General features: G+C 44.9%; 1 protein-coding gene across 2 annotated transcripts in view; it reads left to right on the top strand.

The window, feature by feature from the left end:
• The window catches only part of LOC111872992, a 104,969-nt gene that overhangs the window by 70,780 nt on the left and 18,879 nt on the right, over positions 1-15,310 (top strand). The window contains exon 1 of one of the 2 annotated variants that reach the window (XM_023867339.2): positions 451-623. The exons of the other annotated variant lie outside the window; for it this stretch is intronic. The gene's annotated coding sequence lies outside the window, so the exon portion shown is untranslated. Of the gene's footprint in view, positions 1-450; positions 624-15,310 lie in introns of those variants that run through there. 2 annotated transcript variants of the gene reach the window in all.

The following is a 15,310-nucleotide window of genomic DNA, read 5'->3' as shown; positions in this document are numbered from 1 at the left end:
CCGAATCGATAGGCTTTGCCTGAAGGCGGAGACGGAATTGGGTCCAAATGAGTAGGTTTTGCCAGAAGACGGAGACAATCCAGTCTCCGAAACGTGTTTTGAAAAATAAACAGGACGGTTTTCAGCTATAGACAAATGATGGATGTCCAAAAACATAATATTTGTATGTGTACAAGCATTCATGGCCTAATTTCAGGTACCATTATATGGAGATACTGAGTATGATAACGTCAAGGTTGCGGAGATTTCAGTACGGCCCCTCGTTGCGGTGCGTACGAAGTAAAGGTGTTAGTCGCTACACCGCGTCGCTCGGTCCTTTGGTGCAGGCAAGCGCTCGTGTGTTTGGTGAGGCAGATAATTGCTTTAAACAGGCAGTGAGTTGCCGTAGTGTTGACCGGTGTTGACTGCGTGAAGTTTGCCGTGGCCGGTTGAGCGAGGGGGTAGGGGAGCAGGTACTAGCGTTCCGCGGAACGTTGAGCCACGCTGTTAGTGTCGGAGCATGCTTCCCAGACAGTAGAGGGAAGGCCGCTAGTCTTGTGGAGTGTGAGTAGCGAGTGTGCGTCATTTTATCGTGTGGCTGCGGCCACACCTGAACCATTACAGCGATTCTCATTTTGACGAGAGTAAGTGTTTTAGTACTGTCTCTCACATTATTACTGGATAATACAAGATGGATGTTACGGTAAGTGTTAGCAACTTTGTAAGGTGACGGATTGGTGAATTAGAAGATCGGGAATTAGAGCACACGCCCACACACACTGCGCAATGTTTCCTTCATGGGGTGTTGCGCAGCAAACAACGTGCATGAATTACAGACGTAGAATTGCTGGGTTTTTGCCCTTTGTCCATCGTCCGGCATTCTAAAAAGTAGAGAAAACGACGTATCGGAAACTTGATCTGTTTCCGTAAAGGACCCAACAGAGTAGGTGTCTCCACCTTCTCCTGAGGAAGGAAACAAGCGGTTTCGAGCCTGAACGTCGCTCTTAACTAATAAAACGAACGTGACTGAGTACATGAACTAAACATAAACGAAATATGGTGGGCGTGTAGCACGAACCAAACACCGATCTAATATGCAGTTAAAATTGTTGAATATAACGGACTTCTTTATTTTTGGATGAAAGTTTTAGCAGGCCGAGATAGACTGCGACTCCGCACTTTTAGGATTTGTGGCCTTCCTGGTTTTTGTGTCTCGTTTTTACCGCAAGCCAAATATAGATGCTTATAATGTTTTTATTTGCAACGCATAATTAAATGCATTAACTGCATAGCGCAAAATTTCACACTCTTCCCTCTTAATCGGATTAAGATGTTTTTCTTAAGAGTCCTTATATCAGGTTCGTGGAATTTCTCGTTCAAGTGGAATATTTGAATATTGCAGAGCAGGAAAAGTGCCGAATGGTGGGCGTTACAAACATGGTGTCGTCCAGAACGTTTGGTATTGTGAGGTTACTGTGGGCTGAGCTTTTGATGTGTTTGGTAACGAGAAATTAGAACCTTGAGGAAAACGCCTGACGAGCGGTGATGGGACGATAGTACAAAAATGAATAGGCACGATTTCAGTAATAGGTTTGTGCCCAGTGGTGGTGTGGAATCTTTAGGTTCTGTTAACTGGATGGACAAAGGACGGAGATGGGTGTTCAGATCCCAGAGTAGGTTGGTCATGAAGCGTAGAACTACTGAAGGAGACCAAAAGACGTGTAGTAGAGAGTCCGGATTTCGAAGGAATGAACTTAGGGATGAGAATCAGACGTGTAGGATTCCATTCATATTAGCTTCATTTTGAAGTGGCACTCGGCCGCTTATTGCTCTTGTGGGAAGGAACTGTTTCGTAACTCACGTTACGGCATTCATGTATTCCACGAATTTTCCGTGTTAACGTCATCCACAGAATATGCATGTCGTATCGTAATGTAACAGGAGGGAAGAACACTGTTCAGAAACATCGATGGACGATTGTCGGACTACACGGCTTCACGTCCCAGAACATAGTGCCTTTCATAGACACACTGTGACAGTCTCAAACCCAACATAGAAAAGAATAAGTCGATTAAATGAAGATGATCTGCATTCGAACCGATAGCAGTGGATGTTTTGTGTAAGACATTTTCGTTCCTCCGCTCGGACAGAAGGATCTCGGGTTGAAATCCCCTTTCGAGTGTGAATAAGTATTCGCGTTACGGTGAATTGATTTCCCCTTAAGAGTCCTGCAGTTTGTCTAAATAAAGGTGAGGAAAAGCACTACAGTAGAAACGGCCTGAGCCCGAAACTGTGTAGTTTCAAAGTGTAGACGATGTAGTCACTGCATTGTGATGTAGACGCTTACAGACAACATTGCATTTGAACAGGAGGATTTTTACTTTGTTGACCGGTTTCACCGTTCTTCGCTTGACGGCGGCTGAGAGGCGCATATGAATTTTGCCACTGAATGAATATGCCTGTTGGCCGATAGGGTTCGGAATGAAATCAAAATTCACAGATCGCAGGAGAAGTATATATATATACATTTTTTTTTCTGTGGCGCTACAGCCCCAATTTGGGCCTAGGCCTACCTCCCTGACACTCCGTTTCACTTCGGTTTACTAGATCTTACACATACGGTAGGACTCCTTGGGCGAGTGATCAGCTCGTCGCAAGGCCTCTACCTGTAGACAATCACAGAAAAACGCACACAAACATCCATGCCCTGAGTGGGATTCGAACCCACGATCCCGGCTTCCGAGCGAGCGAAGACAGTGCACGCCTTAGACCGCTCGGCTACCGTGGCCGGCATATACACATATATATCTTCTGCAAATAATTGTTACGTTAAAGGTACAACGATCCTCCTTTCACTTACGGCACAGCCCACCGGTTACTAACTTACACTGGATGAAGCAGGACTTCGTGGGTTAAATGTGGATTTTGTGAACTTCAGTAGCGATTATTTTGCGTGCAAGCGAAACCACTCTTCATCAGAAAAGAACGTCAATTTGTAGATCGATCTCACCTTCGACGGCAAACTGTAGAAACCAACTGCAGAAATGAACCCTTCTAGTTGGATCGCGCGGCTGCAAGACGTGGGTGGATTGCTGTTGTTTATAGTGTCTAAGCTTCAGCATTTGCCTTGGCCTTCTTGCAGTAAACTTTCACACTCCAGTCTCTTGAGCTAGACGTTTCAGTGATTTTCTAGGTGTGTGTTGAAGGCTGTCCCCTATGTTATCTTACTTCTCGGCAAGCACTGGGCACTTATGTTTTCGTTTCTGTCTGTTGAGAGTCCCGTTGATCTAAGTTTATTCACCAAATTGTGAATTTTTTGTCTGCTGGGAACTACTACTTCCTTCATCACGATTTTTTTGCCGACACTTTCGAGCAGGTCCGTGTTTCATGTAGGTGTCATACAGAAATACACGTTACTCTAGAGCGGGCCTGTCCAGCTTCAAACAGGCTGTGATCGACTTTTTAGTGTCAAAACTGACAGTGATCTACCACCCCTTCCTATCGTCGTACCTCGCTTTAACCAAAAATATTGGTAAGTATTTTCCCTTCAAAATCAGCATATAATCATATTATATTACAAGTGAATTTACATGCTTTTCACGTATAATTTCCTTATGGGCCTATGAGATCGACCAAAAATCGTCCCGCGATCGACGCGTTGGACATGCCTGCTCTAGAGTACAGGTATACCACACCATGACTGAACACACTGCTCACTAATTGTGACTGAGAAGAAACGGCAAATGGAGCTGATAACTGCCGCCCACTGCTGACAAATCATAAACAAATTCCCAAACGTGAACCGCACTGCTCGCCATGAAATATAATGCCGTCAAGCGATCCACAGATTCAATAACTTCCCATCATTCCAAACGTTATCGACCTTCAGGCATACTGATTCATCTACAAAATTCGTAGGCTCTTCCCAAGCGGCGGTGCACTGGTCGCAGTGAAGCTCAGCGCGGTGACCCGATAAGTAAAGTTATCTTTCAACATAGGCTCTTGAAGATTTCCGGTAGAAATTAAGTGGCATGGAAGCCGACTAGTCTGTACTTAGGTAGGACTGCAGTTACCAGGGGTTTGTTGGTATTTAAAGCCTCTTCCCACCCCGAATTATCTCAGACGAGAAATATAATATGTTGGCATTATTTAGTTACAAAAGGTTATGGACGAGGACGTGTTTATTCCAACAGCAAAATTGTTTTGTGAGTCCGCCTAATAAAGCGTGGTTTGTATTCTTTGTTGTTCATGCCTCCAAGGCGCCCTAATTCCAAGCTGGATCCCCTTCTGACAGACACAGTTATCACAATCTATGATAGGAGAGATCCATGGCACTAAGCAGTAAAAGCGTATTTCTAAAGCCTGCAATTTAAGAAGAACCTATTTTCCTCTTGCATAGATCTTTAGTCATAAAGTCTCTGGGCTTAATTAATCAAGTACCACGCCATGAAGACGTATAGGGGAGTGGAGGTATAGCTCCACTATCCTTGACCACTGCACTAGTTGAAAGTGGACAGTCAGCCTCACTCCCCGGGCGCTTTAGCTCGGGTAAAAGATCTCCCGGTACCCGTTGGAGAGGAAGCTGAATGGGTCACAGCTGGTATGGATGCTGTGGAATAGAGAAAAATGTTCTGCCCCTGCCGGGAATAGAACCCGAGCCGTCCAGCCCGTAGCCCGTCCCTATACCGACTGAGTAATCTTGACTCATTTTTAGTCATACGGATCTACTGCTATGTAATTTTGTTTGTTGTTGATGAACTAAATTTGTCGGATGTAACTTCAAAGTGTCGAATCGTCGCCATGTTTACAGTTGCTTACTAACAGTATTACACACACACATTGTCTGTATGCCAGTGCCTAATTTAAAATTCTTTGCTCCAGGCATTCATTAGTTATCACCATCAAACCGACAGCTACAGAAAGTTTTTGCTCCATCTCCACGTTATTATTGTGCATTCTGCAAACAACAGCGAAGTGAAACATGTGTAGACTAACGTATATCATATGAGGACCGTGTTTTACGTGGCCCAAATGTTGCTCGCATCTCCAGTCTTACATACGCCATGTTATTAGTAATTTAGAAATGCGACGTTGGTGTTGCCTTCAGGGGCATAACGTTCATCTCAAGTTTCTTGAAAATCTATCATATAGATCTGAAGTTGAATTTGAAGAGACATAGCATGGTAATCTCATAAGCCTTATTAATTTCCTTAATAAAAAAAGCGCATGTAAAAATATCATTTTCAAATATAATTTTGAATAAAGGCAGCTCAATCAGTTCGCTGCGAGGACGGGAGACTGCGAATTACGACCCTTTACCCGCGAGGTGCGAAATCCAGACTCTCTGCCGCGTTTATGCAACTTTTTGTTTTTCTGCACACAGTGTGCCGACTGTTAAGGCGCTGCTCTGTCTGCGTGGTTAATATCAAGTTTATAAATAAATTCTTAGGAGGAAAGATGTTGCTGTGAATGACTACACAGATGCGAGTCGCGATGGCGGGAGAGGGGATCCATTCATGTTCACATCTTACCACATGTTAAATATTCCGAAACCGCTCAGCTTATTTCGACAAAACGTGTGTATACTTATCGTCAGTAAAATTTGTTGAGAAAATACGTAGGTCGAACCGAAAGTCATGAGCAACTTTTTTTGCATGCAACCTGGGAACAGCAGACGAAAGAGAATACGGTGGTAGGTGGAACCACCTGTTGTGTTAACCTTAAGTGTCTTGTGACGTCAATAGATTGCATCACGTGACCAGTATCCTAACAAAATGGCCGACAACGATATGTCGTTTCGCCAGCGTGCTGTCATCGAATTTCTTGTGAAAGAGGAAATCCCTGCTGCAGAAATTNGGACACAATATCCCGAAAACTTGGAATAGGGCACAGTGCAGTACAGGAGATGATTGAAAGCTTGGGCTATAGGAAAGTTTGTGCTCGTTGGGTCCCGCGGTTATTGACCGAAGACCACAAAGGTCAGCGAAAAGCCATCACCTCAGAACTGCTGCAGAGATATCGACACGAAGGCGATGATTTTTTCTCTGTATTGTGACAGGTGACGAAAGCTGGTTTCACCATTTCGAGCCTGAAACGAAACGGCAGAGTATGGAATGGCACCATTTGCATTCTCCATGAAAAAAGAAGGCAAAGACAGTGCCATCAGCTGCGAAGGTGATGGGCACATTCTTCTGGGATGCAGAGGCGTTTATTCTGGCCGAATTCCTGGAACCTGGGCAAACCATCAATGCTGCTCGTTATGTCCAGACGCTGCACAAGCTCCGTCGTGCATTGCGCGATAAACGTCTGGGACGAAACATCATCATCCTGCATGACAACGCTCGCCCCCACGCCGCTCGCCTCACATTGGAAACAATTGCACATATGGGGTGGGGAGTTCTTCCACGCCCCTCCCATAGCCCTGATCTGGCACCCTTCGACTACCGTCTTTTCGGATTTGTGAAGGATCAGCTGCGTGGACAACGTTTTGAAACAAGGGAGGCAATTCAGAAAGCAGTGCGTCAGTGTCTTCGAATGGCTGGAACGGAATTTTACAGAAGGGGAATTTCAAACTCCCAGAACGCTGGGAGAAATGTATACAAGGAAGTGGCGATCATGTGGAAAAAATAAAGAAACGTCTGTAGATTGAGGTGGTATATTTGGTTTTTTAATATAAAGCATGTTACTTTACAAAGAAATTGTTGCTCATGACTTTCAGTACGACCCTCGTATAATTTTACCCATAATGGCCTGGTATAACCCCTCATTCTCAGATAATGGAATTAAAGAAAATTGCCGTACCAGAAAGGGTGCACAAGCAATTTAGACCTTCGTATGATATGCAGCTTTTATTTTAAGAATGATGTATGTTAAGTAAAATGCAAAAGAAAACTCAGGGCTTCTCACTGTGATGTCTGTGTTAACAGGCTTAAGTAGCTCTGTCTTCTGCAGATCTGTATCTGCGATGAACCGACAAAGAGACTCCGTTTGAACGTAAGAAATCAAAGCAAAGGCTCTGGAGAAACCAGTTTCGAGACTGAAAGGTGAAAATACCGCTTATGCTCAGAAATGCCCAATTTTGAATAATACATATTAAGGCGTAGGCCTACAAAATTATGAATGTCTTTTGTGTTGTGTCTTTCACACTTAAGAAGTAATGGAGATGGAATGTGTTTGAGGTCAGTGCTGGGGAGATATTTGGACTTAACGAAAGATGAATAGAAATAAAGCACACAGCGAGGACCTGTGTACTCTGTTATAGATGTGGCCTCCTGGATTGTGGCAATGCGTAGTCCTGTAAGTGGTTACCAGCGTTTCAGAAGAAGCTGCTGATTCCATCTTCAGACTAGAAATCTTGTGATCAGAAGATAGATGTAGCAATTATTCCCGAGAAATTGGTAGCAACGTACCAGACTGCATGTTGTCGTAACACAGAGGGTCAGTCACTATTTAAATTTTGCATCTTAAAAACCGTAGGCCTCGCAAGTCGATACATAATTTGTATTCTTCGCCAGTTTGATTAGTCAAGAAGGATGGGACAGGTGAGATAATCTTGAAGGAAGATGCCACTAAGCTGATCTTCGCATGTGCAAGAGGGTGATATTATTAAGTAGAATCTTGAAGGAATGCGATGTGAATGTGTTGTTGAGGTCCTTTTGCTCAACACAGTGTTCAGTAGCAGACCTTGGGTTCTATTACGGCCCGAATAGTTGCAGACTATCTCGGAGGTACCATACCGTACTGTAACCCTATAGGGACGGTGTGTTGAGGCTAGTCTGTGTCAGCAGTCATGACCGATACAGACACCAGGCAGAAGGCTGTTCAGCTGCAACTCCCACTGTCTTCAGCCAGTTCTTTGCTTCCCCTTCAGAGCATTAGACCATGAGATGAAACGTGAAGGGAGAAACTGGATGGCTCCCCTCTGTTGGTTTACTGATATGCTATCACGTGTAATTAGGGTACGAGTATTAAGATAGCGTGCCTTATCGTCACTTCGCTGAGTTTGTGTCGTGTTATCAACATATTGATATCCGACGCACGTACCGTTTGACAGCTGATAACCACCAGTACACGCTACGCCGCACAGTTATGAATATTTCGTATTATGAATTTCTGCACGTAAAGAAAGTTCTTCAGCCAATTGTAAGATTTATCACTGTTAATTTTTGTATAAGTATGATTGAGGAGCTATTCCAAGGAAATAGCGGCCCCGTTCTAGAAAAGCCGTAAGACTCCGTTGCGCTCACCACGCGACACCCTCTATCCGCTAAAGTTGGCAGTAACTACGCCGACAAGCGGCGGTTGCTCGGTCGATATAGTTCGCTTGCGGACTACATGCCGCAGAGTTTTGTTTGTTTCAAATTCCTATACCTACTGAGCTATCGCTACGCAGCATGGTAAAACTGGCCCTTCATGGTTCACGTTCTTCATAATCATCCTACCATCACTCGGTCACAGAGAAATTTGTGTTGCGGTAACGCTACTGACTTGTGTTTGGGAGGTGCCCAAGGTCACAACTCGGCCAGAGACCATATTATCCGTGGTTTTACTCCGCTCCTTCAGGTAAATACCGGAACAGTGCCATAAATTAGATGAAGATCGATTCCTTCCTCATCTTTTCCAGTTCATTATCCACTGATACTAGCATTCGACACTGCATAGTCTGAGTTACTGACAGCGAGTTCAAATGAACTACAGCTAAATAAGTTATCATAGAATTATCGCATTTCGTCCGCCATGTACAATGCACATCCGTTGAGTGGTGTTAGTCATGAAAGATGCGGACAGCACCCGACTTCCCTATTGTGCGTTCAGTAATTTTCTACACGTCGTGCTAAGAATACATGAAAATTATAATGTCCGCGTTAATTTTTATCGGGCTTCGCTATAATGGTTGCCGCTGCTCTTTGATATTCATGAGGTCTCAGATTGAAGTCCTTCGTGTTTCTCTCGCTTCAGGCAAATGCAGGCATAATATCTTGTAATTGATCATGTCTGCTTCCAAAGTATATTCTAGCTCATGATTCACAGTAAGCGTTAAAATTAAATTAAAATTAATTAAGCATCCCGCCATGAAGATATGTGGGTGAGCGGTATAGCTCCGATATTCTTGACCTCGGCACTGGATGAAGGTAACTGGTCAGCTTCACGCCTCAGTCGCTCTACCTTTGGGGAAAGAGCCCCCGGTGGGTGGGCCTTAACCGTTATGGGCACTGCGGAGAAGAGAAGAATCTCTTACCCCTGCTGGGTATTGAACCCGCTCCAAATGTTTGGCCAGGCAATAATGACGAACCCGAAAGTTCATATTTCTAATAAGCTACTACAGCTGTTTAACTCGATCCGTCACTAAAGAAACAGAAGACGCATTGCGTTTCAAATAAAGTTTTGTATTAATGTTTCTAAATTCGGAAGAACGGAGTTTGACTGTAAAGTGAGGCGAATAGTCTTTTCAAAAAGTTTGTTAAAAGCAGACCTCGATGAACAAAACACACGTATTCAGGGTCCGGCGGATTCAGAATTGCTGTATTACATCCCATAGCCTGGCTCAACTTTCACCCCAAAACCAGCTTGGGCATCCATCAGTACTTCCGAATGGGGAGTGAACGCGTCCTAAGACCTTCACCGTTCGAGTGCAACACAAACATCACAGCGGGATTCGATTCCGTTACCCCAGAGCCAGCCTGCGCGGCTTAGGTTTAAAACCTGCGATAATAGACGGGTGTCAGTTATGGATGATGAAAGACCAAGACAATGGGATATCGCATGACAAGCAGATAGCAGCGTGCCTTATAACGGTTCATCGCATCGTTGAGTGGCTGCTACCTCGAATGTGTGCCGGATTATCATAGCTTCAATGGTTATCAGTGACTGTGAGCTCATTAGAAGAAAATAAAACTTTACAAGTTGTAGGAAGAATTTTTGACGTCGATTCTGCTGGGGCGCTAATTAAACAATTAGGGATCAGTTCGTGGGTGTAATGTACACTGTAAGACTTACATTTTTTTTTCCTTGGCACTACAGCCCCAGTGGGCCTAGGCCTGCCTCCATGAACTTCTCCGTTCACTTCGGTTTTTCTAGATCTTACACGTTCGGTAGGACTCCTTGGGCGTGTGATCAGCTCGTCGCAAGGCCTATACCTGTACACAAACACCGAAAAACGCACACAAACATCCATGCCCTGAGTGGGATTCGAACCCACGATCCTGGCATCAGAGCGAGCGAAACAGTGCATGCCTTAGACTGCTCGGCTACCGTGACCGGCGTAAGACGTACATATTCTGATTGAATTTATCCTTCTTGAAAGATTTTTTAATTTTCCCACCGTCAGCCTATTTGTAATAACTATGTATAGAGGTGTAGTGTGCTGGAAATCCATCAGACAAAGCTTAACATGAAGTTCGCAGTGCCGCCATGTTTTACAGAAAAGGCATTGAATTTGTCGTGGTGCCACCCGTTGAGCCGGACACCAGCCGCCACTGATGGAGAGACCACTAGAGTAGGAGTAATCAGAAGCAGATCCGAGAGCGAAATCTGGCTCGACGCCATATTAAGACTGCAGCAAAACTTCCCGTCAACTATGCATTATTGTATGGACTGTAATTGAATTAGTTATAGGCCCGAGGTTAAAATAACGTTAAGAAAAGAACAACGTTTTACTCTGTAATAATTACATACCTACCTACGTACCTACCAACCAGAAATCTTCCTGGGGAGTAAAGGGCGGCCGGCGCGTAAGGCTGACGACCTTACCGCCATCTTTGAGCCAGTTATCTAGATAATGTGGGACCCTCAACATCTCACAACCCTTTGGGCCTTCACGGCTTGTTACAGGGATAGCTTTACTTTTACTTTACCTACCTACCCNTATCATTATCGTGGGATGTGACGCCGTGTTGTCGGCAAATGTCTGCCAGATAATACGGAATCTCCATAGTTACCGCTACGAGGACCTCAGATTTGAAGTTCTATGTCGATAAAGTGGGTGGTCCGTAAAGTTTGGCTAAGCTGGTGACGTGTATGGTGGCCAAAGGGTGAAGCTGGCTACTCGCCTTCATCCAGTTCCAAGGTTAAGAATGCATGGAGCTGTATTTCTGCCTCTTGCGTCTCTAAGTACGGTGACAACTTCTTTTTAGAAACGCATTTGAATTTAAAATGTCGCAACAAACCGGTCGAGAAACCCTGCAATACGTTTTGTATATGTACCTTGTCAGGTTAAATAACTAAGAGAGGTCCTTGAACTGCTGCTTGAACAATAGCTGTTTCCTCCTCCTGCATTGCGGAAACCAGTGCGAGAGTCTGAGCCAGTGGCCATCTGGAGGCGTCTGACTGAATGGTTGCATGAGTTAGCAGGATTATTCTTAATTCGGCTAGCTGTGCGTATGCTCATCTACTGATGGCATCTAAACTGTGTCTAAATAATCTTCACGGTTGCATCATCATCAAATAGTGACGTAGATTGTTACGTCGTCGTCATAAAGTTACTGGATTGTGTTTTCAGCATGCTCTGGGAAGCAGAATCACGATATCGGAGATCTCACTGAACACTTTCCTTCATAAAGTTGTCTGATGTACCCCGAAACATGTTTCAGTCGTGACCGCCTCTGTGGTCTAGTGGTCAGAGTTCCTGGCTGCAGATCCAGAGGTCCGAGTTCGATTCCCAGCGCTACCAAATTTTCTGAGAAGTAGTGGGTCTGGAACGGGGTCCACTCGGCCTCATGAGGATAATTGAGATATTTCAGGGAAATAGCGGCTCCGGTCTAGAAAACCGAGATTAACGGTCGTGGGGATTCGTTTCGCTGACAATGTGACACCCTCTAGCCGCTAAAGTTGACACTACGCCGACAAGCGGCGGCAGCTCTGTCGGTATTGTTCGCTTGCGGACTACAGGCCACGGAGTTCCTTTATCAGTTGTGCCGTTACACACAAAAATGGGATTTCTTTACGATTTTAAATTTCATATATACAATGCTGGCATATCTACATGAGAATATTAAGGTCGTCAACACAGTTGAAAAGATTGCTGCAAATAAGAAAAAAAAATGGGTTCATAATTTATTTATCTCAGATTATACAAAACAAAAAGACGGTGAGACCATGCAGAAAAAATGGGGTGAGGCAGGTCGGCGAAGATGGCGTAGAACAGTGTAGAGAGAAGTTCAAGGTGACTGGAAGTAGGATTTCAGCGGCCGTGGTTTCTATATGTTATCACCTGGTTTAGTATATAAAACCCAGCCCTCTGTCCACAGAGTGTATCTGTGTGTTTCGATTGGTTCTCACAATAAGGAGTGACTGTTCCCCTAAACAGCATTAATCGTTTGGTCTGTATACCGGAGACGTGATGTTTTTCCTGTGAGGTAGTAACTGAATTTCTGTAAAATATTTGGAGGAAATTTAGTATTTAAAGAAAATATAAGAGCCTTGAACTTGTCGGTGGTCAAGTGTACGGCCGTTCAAGTGACTAAGCTGACGTTGTAGCGTAAGTTACGTAAGGTAATCATGGCCTGCTTTGCAAAGCCTGGACTGGAAGAGAACTTTTATATAGTGTTAAAGGAAGAATTATAAATAACATTCTATATGTGCAATGCTTACACTTTACAAAAGTCCAAGCGTATTCATAAGAGACAAATACATCAGAGAGGATGTTACATAAGGGCTATTACCACAAAAGTTCTGTTGGGAAAAAATCTATGGTCGTGGGCCTCAAGGATCTTGGTAAACCGCCAGTCGTAAAGTAACTGTGACTTTGACTTTTCAGTAGTCTTTAAAGGGTTAATTCCATGTTGTCTGAGGCCACCTAGCGGCATCAGTTCTGTATATTTAAGATATGTTTATTTTCTGACGAAATTTACCTAGTACAGTGTTGATATCATCATCGAAGTTGATGTGTGAATCAGCACCCTCCCTCCTCCTTGAGGTGCAGATGGGTCCCATATTTGGAAATGCCCCTGAACTTGAAGACACGCGTCTTCAAACTAGTTTCATACAACTTCCAGATTTGGCCATAGTAAGGAGTTGTCGCTGAAATCCGGGAGCAAGACGCGGAGGCGATCCAGTTCCTTTCCAGTCAGAACTTTCGATTTCTTTGACAGATGCAGGCAAGCACAGTTTGATGGCCTAATTGGTGATGGTTTTGTGGTTGACTGGGGTGCAGCGATTTATACCAGCTAAAACTAACATGCTCATTTACTCCGCAATACAGAACCTCGTTTCAATTTTTAATTGTTTTTCCTTATATGAAACTCCAAGATTCATAACCGTGCCTGACAGTGTCGTGAGTAGGGATAGCTCAGAAGTTATAGCGACGGGCTACGGCCTGGAGGGACGAGGTTCGATTCCTGAGAGGGTCAAGATTTTTCGCTTCTCCACAGCGTCCAGACCGGCTCTGGGGCCCACCCAGCCTCATATCCAATGGGCGGTGGGGGCTCTTTGCCCGGGGCTAAAGCGGCAGAGGCGTGAAGCTTACCACTCACCTCCATCTAGTGCCGAGGTCAAGAATGGTGGAGCAATACCTCCAGTTTCCCATGTGTCTTCATGGCGTGGTGCTTAATTAAGCACAGGGATAATTTCACGTTCCCGATAGTGTCAAAGTAGGATCAGTAATGGTCATAATAGTTCACTATATTTAATTTATATTTACCATTAATTACTATATTCTGCTGAGTGAAATCACAGAAATTAAGTAAAGAAAAGTGCTCCAGTTTGTAGCCCCCCCTTTCCCTCTCTCCCTCTGTATTAATCATGTAATAAGTAGTGTGAAGCCTACGGCTTGACTGCGCGTGACCCTGATTTTCTTGTAGGTCATTTGACGATGCTTTCAGTATTGAGACTGTAGCGTCGGGTGGATGATGGGATAACAAATTAGAAAGGGTTCGGAAATACACCGTCGTGGCCCACTAGACATTAATGCAGCACGTGCCACGAGAGACCGAGGAAACCCACGAAAGAACCTTCATCAGGAAAGCCGGTAGTCCTGCAGAAATTCGAACGGAACACTTACCGAATACAAGTCTTGAGCGTGACTTCTGGACCAACCTGTTCGTTTACGGCCCTGTTAACCTGCGCGCGTTTGTTCTATGAATTATGTACACAGACAGCAATAATAGGCCTCCGTGAACACTAATTGGTCGCCTCCTGAGTAACTTGTGACACGGGAATTATTCCCGCCTGGCACTTCGTAATTCCCTTTCAGTACGAAGGAATTTAATTTTTAGTCCATTCGTATCCAGTACGAAGCGCTCTACTGTAGAAGCCCACAAAGTTTATCTGACGATCAAATTTGTCAGAAGCGGCTCATTTTATTCCCTTTGGCACTACAGCCCCAGTTTGGGCCTTGGCCGACCTCCATGAAACTCTCCGTTTCACTTCGGTTTACTAGATGTTAGACATTCGGTAGGACTTCTTGGACGGGTGATCAGCTCGTCGCAGGGCCTCTACCTGTACACAAACAGAAAAGGGCACACACACAAACACTGAATAGGATTCGAACCCACGATCCCGGCTTTCGAACGAGCGAAGACAGTACATGACTTAGACCGCTCGGCTACCGTGACCAACAGCGGCTCGTCATACAAAAATGAAAGCAATTGTTGTAAAATACAGAAGTCCATATTGGGGAGGTGTCGCACCTCTGTTGTTCCGCTATATGTGCAAGCAGGCCTGTGTTTGTTTGAAGAAGAGAGATTGTGCGGTAACGCGTGTGATTCTCATACGGGAAGTTTAGAAACGAAGTTGACCAGTTATTGGTCCATTGTGCGTCCCCCTTTAATTTGTACTGTCGCCATACCCTACCGGTACTGGTGCGTACTATCAGCCCTCGGTACCTAATATTTCCCCCATCTACCAGAGGCATTGGAAACTACTTGGGCGGGAAACTTGTTGCCTAATTTTGCTCAGAGGTCTCCTAGAGACACGAGGATCTTTTACGTGCCGTAAATCTACGACACGGGACCCACGGCTTAAAGTCCCTCCCGGAGGACTTGTTCCCAGAATTTTTCCGCCCTTAAAAATTCCACGACCTACGCCGGGTTTGAACCCGCGTACCTTGAGTCATGAGGTGGGAACGTTACCTCTAGACTACGCAGGCCGCTTGTCCCTGCGCGTAACTAAGCCCCGTACCGTGAAGACATATGGGGGAGTGGAGGTCTAGCACCAACGTTCTTGACATCGGTACTAGATGGAGGTGAATGGTCAGCTTCACGCCCCGGCCACTTTACCCCGGATAAAGAACCACCGGTACGCAATGGATAGGAGGCTGGGTGGGCCCCAGAGCCGGTCTGGACGTTGTGGAAAAGGAACAATCTTGCCACTGCCGGGTTCCGAACCTCGTAAGACC

Source organism: Cryptotermes secundus, unplaced genomic scaffold (assembly GCF_002891405.2).
Source record: "Cryptotermes secundus unplaced genomic scaffold, Csec_1.0 scaffold1465, whole genome shotgun sequence".
In the NCBI taxonomy this organism is placed as follows: Eukaryota; Metazoa; Arthropoda; class Insecta; order Blattodea; family Kalotermitidae; genus Cryptotermes; species Cryptotermes secundus.
This window is presented reverse-complemented; position numbering and strand designations above follow the sequence as displayed.